Here is a 6,270-nt window from a genome sequence, read left to right as displayed (position 1 = left end):
TGTGAGCACATTGACACATGCCAATTACCAGCACTGATGAGGGCATCCAGTGAGAACGCTGACGAAGTGGTGAGCTTTTATGAGTGTTGATGTTCCGTGGCCAATCAGCTCTCAGAATCAAATGGTTGCGGCTGCTTTTCAGTTTAGAAAGATCTAGACAGTGGGCCTTTGGATTCTGTAGGGCAGTGGTTCTCACATATTTAGCACCGGGATCCACTTTTTAGAATGAGAATCTGTCAGGACCCACCGGAAGTGATGTCATGACCAGAAGTGACATCATCAAGCAGGGAAATTTTTAACAATCCTAGGCTGCAATCCTACCCGCACTTACCCAGGAGTAAGTCCCATTGACTATACATAGTCAGTAAGTATGAACTTGACTATACCTAGTAGCTTGTTAAAAGTACAGGTCTGTAACATTTCCCCAAATGCAGTCATATACCATGGTAGCATCAAGTCTAGTATATTAAAAATAAAACATTGAAATGAATGGGGACCCACCTGAAATTGGCTCATGACCCACCTAGTGGGTTCGGACCCACAGTTTGAGAAACACTGTCATAGGGGATCCGTTCCAGGACCCCCCGCATATACCAAATAACACAGATAGTGAATCCTTAGGGGGGAGTCCCTGCCAGTAAACTGGAACTGCCTTTCAGAAGTCTCTGGGAGGCTTTCTGAGGCACAACTGGTAGGCACTTTCGGTCGCATCCGGGACATCTCTGAGGCCCTCCAGTCAAATTCATGGATGCCAAGACTGTGGATAAGGATGGGTCGCTGTATAAATACATGGCTTTAGGGCTATAAACTATCTTTTTTCACATGGCAGACTTTTTAAGTTCCATCGCATTAAAAGTTCCTCACCTTCTGCTGACAGAACTGTAAGCAGTGAAAGCAATGCCCAGCAAAGGAAACTTGACCTGCTGCCTCCCAGCTCTCAGGCTTGGTCGTCAATGGGGAAGATTTAGATTTCAGAGTTGCAAGCAATGGTTGCTAGACAATGGATGGATGCTGAAGGTATTCATTAATCTATGTTATTGATACTGTTATCAATACTGATATGTTATATCAATATGATGTGATATGTGATATCAACATATTAATACTGATATGTTCTACTGATATGTTATTGATAATGGTTGGCAACCTTCAGTCTCGAAAGACTATGGTATAAGCCTACAGCACCCGGTATTCCCAGGTGGTCTCCCATCCAAGTACTAAGCAGACCTGCCCCTGCTTAGCTTCCAAGATCAGACGAGATTGGGCATGTGCAGGGTAACAGTTGCTGGTGTTCAGTTTCAGTTATTGATAACTGAAAGCACAATCCTATCCAGTTCCTCCCAGGACCGATGCACTGGGGCAAACGCAGGCCACATTTTATGCTATGTGGGAAGTTGGAAGGCTGGAGGTCTCCTCAAGGTAAGGAGACATGTGTCCCCTTGGCTCAGTGTAACCCCCAGCCTGAGCAACCAGTCTCCTCAGACCTGCATGAGCTAAATAGCTGGTGCAAATCCAAGTGGATCTGTGTTGGCGAACTGGGCCCATGAGGGGGGATAGGATATGGTGTGCATAGTTGTTGCCAATCCTGCCACCTCCGAGGCCCAATCCATCCCCTGCCCCACACCACCCTCTGATCTCATGACATCCCCTCCCTGCTCTCCCGCAACCTGTTCTGCCTCCGCAGCCCTCAGCACAAATCTCACCTGATTGGGTGTGGCCGCACCACCTGCCAGCGTGCACAGGTTGGCAAAGGCCTGCGCACTAGCACCGACAAATGCTAGGCCATTGCAATGTGCTTTACAACACTTTTGTGACATGTGCACTGCACCAGCCCGTGCACTGAGGAGGACTGGGCTGCCTATGTCCTGCGTTTCTTTCAAATGTCTCTGACAAGAATAGCAGTGCACTTTTGCGTCAGATTGCAAATTCTCAGAGCACAATAACTTTGGCTGCAGGTGGTGGTGTAGCTGGAGGGGGGCAGAGCACCCAGTGTGGTGGGGAGCCTCAGCGCGGTGGCCAAGCGGCCCCTCCCTTTGGAGCCATTCCCGGTGGGGGGGGGGAAACAGGTTGAAGCCCATTAGACATCTGTCTAAGTCCCAATTCTGTTGAGGGCTCATGCCTGCATATTGCTCTCTGCTGAAAATGTTTACTGCACAAGTGTTACAGCCCAATCCTATCCCCCAGTGGTGCACAGAGGAGCAGCGGAGCCAAAACGGCTGCCACTGCATCCTATGGGGCCAGGGCAGTAACTGGAGACTTCTCCCGGGTAAAGCCACCAAAGCCTCAATGTGTCTTCTCAAAGCTGCATCAGCTATTTTGCTGATGCAAAACAGAGGAGGCCTGTATAGAGCTCCACAGGCCGGGAGGAGCAATAGGATTCGGCAGCAGAGTCTGCCATCATATCAGCCCCCCTCCTGGGCCTGATCTTCCCCTCCCCCTACCCTCATCCTGCCCAATTCCACCCTTCCCTTTCTCCCCCCCCCCGCCACACCAAAAAGCCATTCCGCTGGCTGGTGGAGAAATTTACTACTGGTCAATCCAGGGAGATGTTTTCTTGGTGCTGAGGACCAGCGGGCCTCAGCACCAGTACTGCACCCTCACCGCTGGTGCACAAGTGCCTTATGGCATTTTTGCAACAGTGGTTGCCCATTGATCCAAGTGAAGGATCAGGACCTCAGTCCCTGCCAGTGTGGTGAAGTCCTGGAGCTGAACTTTTTATTTAAAAAGGGAGAATTTTCCTGGATAACCTATAGGTTTCACCAGACTCTTAGGTCCCCTTTGAGTTCAGTCTCCTCACCCATTCTGCCACCCAGTACACCACATGGAGGCGTAGGAAGTGATGAAAAGTTTAGAAGCCCTAAATGAGGTAATTCATGACTCTTAAGTAACTATGGGAAAAACAACTTCTTCTTCTTCTTTTTGCCTTTTGTCTATATCCTGTTCTGCTTTTTGTTTTCAATCAATCTAAATTGTGATGGGTATTATTCAGCATGTCAAGCTGTCCATCTCTAATGGATTAATCCAACAAAGAGCAAGCATAGCTTTTAACAACATATGCTTTTAGAAAAGAGCTTTAATGAGTACTGAGAAATTAGACTAGAGCACCACTGTCAATGCTCTTTTTTAAAAAAAACAAAAAAACCAACAAACAAATTCCAAATCAACATAAGACATTGAAAATAAACTTGTCCGTGATTTGGTTCTGATAGTCAAAAGCTATTTGCTCAAAGAGCTGATTGCACAAGTGACTCCTTGCTTGAGCAGCATAATTGTGGAGTCATGAACTCACATGAGATCACAGGAGGAAAAATCACTGCATGATTTTGCCAGTACATGGAAATTAAGGAGTGAGGTTGAATGAGTTATCTGCACCATCATTACTCTGTTCAAGCGAGTCGACTTTTTTTTTTAAGTTTGTTTTGTACCAGTAGAGCTGACTTGAATCATCAGTCAACTTTTTAAAGTTCATGTCAATCAATCAATCAATCAATCAATCAATCAATCAATCAATCAATCAATCAGTCAGTCAGTCAGTCAGTCAGTCAGAACTATGAACTGATATAGTATGATCTCTAAGAGACTGAGCTGTGCATCTGAATCTGAATTTCCCTGGTTTGATTCTTGCCTCTGCATTCACTAACAGCACAATCATCCTATTCCCATGCTCAGATTGGCCCAGAGGTGGTGTGCTTCTCATGTCATTCCTGCGCATTTTGCATCAGTGGAATGCTCATTCTGCTACCACAAATGACGCATAGGATTGAGCCATACTTGGTTTTGGGAAAGCCACTCCCTCTCTGCCTTGGAAACTAATCTGTAAATGGCGGTAATATCTTGCCGCAGTGGTTCCCAAACTGGTGAGGCATGACCCACCAGGGGAACTGAAAATGGACCATTCTCCCTTAAGGGGAATGGCCCAGGAATGGGTGCTCCAATTGTGCCACAATGATTGTAGCACCCTGGGGACCCAGGGGCTTTTCTCCTTACTGGGGTGGAGGGTCCCATTGGCTCCAGGAGGGTTCCAATAGACTTGCACCTAGCTTCTCAGGGCTCTGCTCTGATCCACCCCACCCCACCCCACTGTGCCAACACATGGCTCATTCCCAAAGTCCAAGAAGGTCTGCCGTACTGGGTTGTTTACTGGGTTATGTTTACTACATAAAAATAGATATATGTGGAGTTCTCTGCAAGGTCAGGAAGTGCTATACAAATATTATTGGCTCTTATTGTGTCTGGGGTATCCCTTTAGATTTCAAGTGTGAGGCTGAATTATTGAATGCATACATTCCCTCCCCAAAGATAACTAGATGATAGGGAGAAAGATTCTAGTTCTGATAGGTTAGTCTTCTATGTGCAAGAATCTTTTTTTTTTTCTTTTTCTGGTATGGAAACGCATCCAGACATGTGAATTCTCCACCTGCAATCTAAGCACAGACACAGAATTACCACCTCCATGAGAACTAGGCCAATGTGTCCTGTTTGTGAAACTGATAACGGAAATGCATTTTCCCCTCTGCCTTGAACTATGGTAGACACTTGTGCCAGTTTAAATTTTCTGGCTACTCCTTCTCCTTAGCTTTTAATAAATTCCCTTATCAAAGTTGAAAGTATTTGCACATCTTGTAACAGTCCTCAACACCAAATCTATCCCTTAGGTATTTCTGAATTAATTTTAATAGATTTTTATGCCGAAGAAATCATTCTACATTTCAGCGAAGGGCATCAAATGACAACACTGCATACAGATATTTTTTAATATTCTCTCCAGGTACATCCCTGTCATTACTAAGACTCCTTGCTCTACAAGAGTTCCTGCTGGGGAAAAGGTGTTGCTATAGCTGCAGGCTAATAGTAACTGCCAAGCCTGATTTTATGCCTTTCTATTTGCATCTATCCCAGAGAAACCTCTCTCTCTCTCTCTCTCTCTCTCTCTCTCTCTCTCTCTCTCTCTCTCCTCAGTTGGATATTTGGGAGCTACTAAACACTAACCGCTCATCAACAGCAAAATAAATTTCTTTGCTTGACAAAGATGAAACATAGGAATCCTCTATGCAGAGACAAAAATTATGCACTTTGTTCACATTTCAGGTTCTTAGCTGGCCACTCAGGATGGACAGCAGTATAGTCAGGAAATATGAATGCTCCAAAATGGCTCTCTTCCTCCTGCATCTCTAGGGGTCCTCAATCCATTTGATGCTTGTGACATGTTTTAAGTGGTTTCTCAGTGTAATCATTTTTATAAAGGACAGTGGTGTCACTATGGGGGTGCAGATGGGGCAGGCCACACCGGGTGACATACATGGGGGGGTGACACCACTACTGGCCAGAACATTTAAAACCTTGGTATTTTTGATTAATATTGTCTTGTTATATATCATTTTATGTGTAATTTCATGCAAAATGCAGCAAAACAAACCATGTTAAAATATCTCTATTCTACCAAAAGTTATAGCCAAAAAACCAGTGGGGGTGGGACAATGGTACATTACCATGCCCACCGCCTGGGGTGTTGCCCCACCCACTGCATGGGAGGAGGTCTATCATAGGGGTGATGTTCTGGCCTCCCACACTGGGTGATACAAACCCTAGTGACACCACTGAAAAAGGAGATTGTTTCTCCAACTTCCTTAACTACAATCTGCTGTCCTGAAATATGGCTGGTGAGTTCAGATCGGTAGGTGATATTCAATCCCACAATATTATCGATCCCACAATGTTTTCTGCCAAAATGTGTTCAGCTGCCATGAAAAATAAATATGGAAAAAAAAGATACAAAAATAAATGAGTAACATAAAGATAAGCGACTTGTCATACCTTCCTTGCCATTGCTTCTCCCAGGAATGGCCTTAGGATCTGTAGGCCCAATTGGAAATATTTGCAGGGCTCTAAGTTAACAGCTGAGGTCTGTAGAATCTTAGGAATACAAATAAAATGTATTACAGACAGGCAGCCCAATCCTGAGCTGCCTGGGGCACCCAGGCTCGGCAGCACAGAGAAGGGCTGCCGCAGAATGCAGCGCCTCCTGCGCTACTGTGGGAGGCGCCTTGGAAGAAGGGGATGTTTGTCCCCTTCCCCTGAGTAAGGTAAGCAGCCCCGCAATGGAAAAGGCACTCAGCCTTTTTGGAAAAGCAGCCCCGCAATGGAAAAGGCGCAATGAAAAAGGTGCACGGCTCTACACAAGCGCCCCAGATCCTGCAGAGCAGAGCTCTGCAGATCCTCCTCCCACCCACCCCCCGGGACGCCTCCTTCCGCCCTCTCTCCACCCCCTGC

At 46.0% G+C, this 6,270-nt stretch overlaps 1 pseudogene; it reads right to left on the bottom strand.

The window, feature by feature from the left end:
- Nucleotides 1–1,173: 1,173 nt before the first annotated feature.
- LOC136656234 (5S ribosomal RNA) lies at nucleotides 1,174–1,290 on the bottom strand (annotated as a pseudogene).
- Between the last annotated feature and the right edge of the window lie 4,980 nt (nucleotides 1,291–6,270).

This window comes from Tiliqua scincoides, chromosome 6 (genome assembly GCF_035046505.1).
Source record: "Tiliqua scincoides isolate rTilSci1 chromosome 6, rTilSci1.hap2, whole genome shotgun sequence".
NCBI classification, from domain to species: Eukaryota; Metazoa; Chordata; class Lepidosauria; order Squamata; family Scincidae; genus Tiliqua; species Tiliqua scincoides.
Note: the sequence above shows the minus strand (reverse complement) of the source record. Positions and strands in the feature narration are given on the sequence as shown.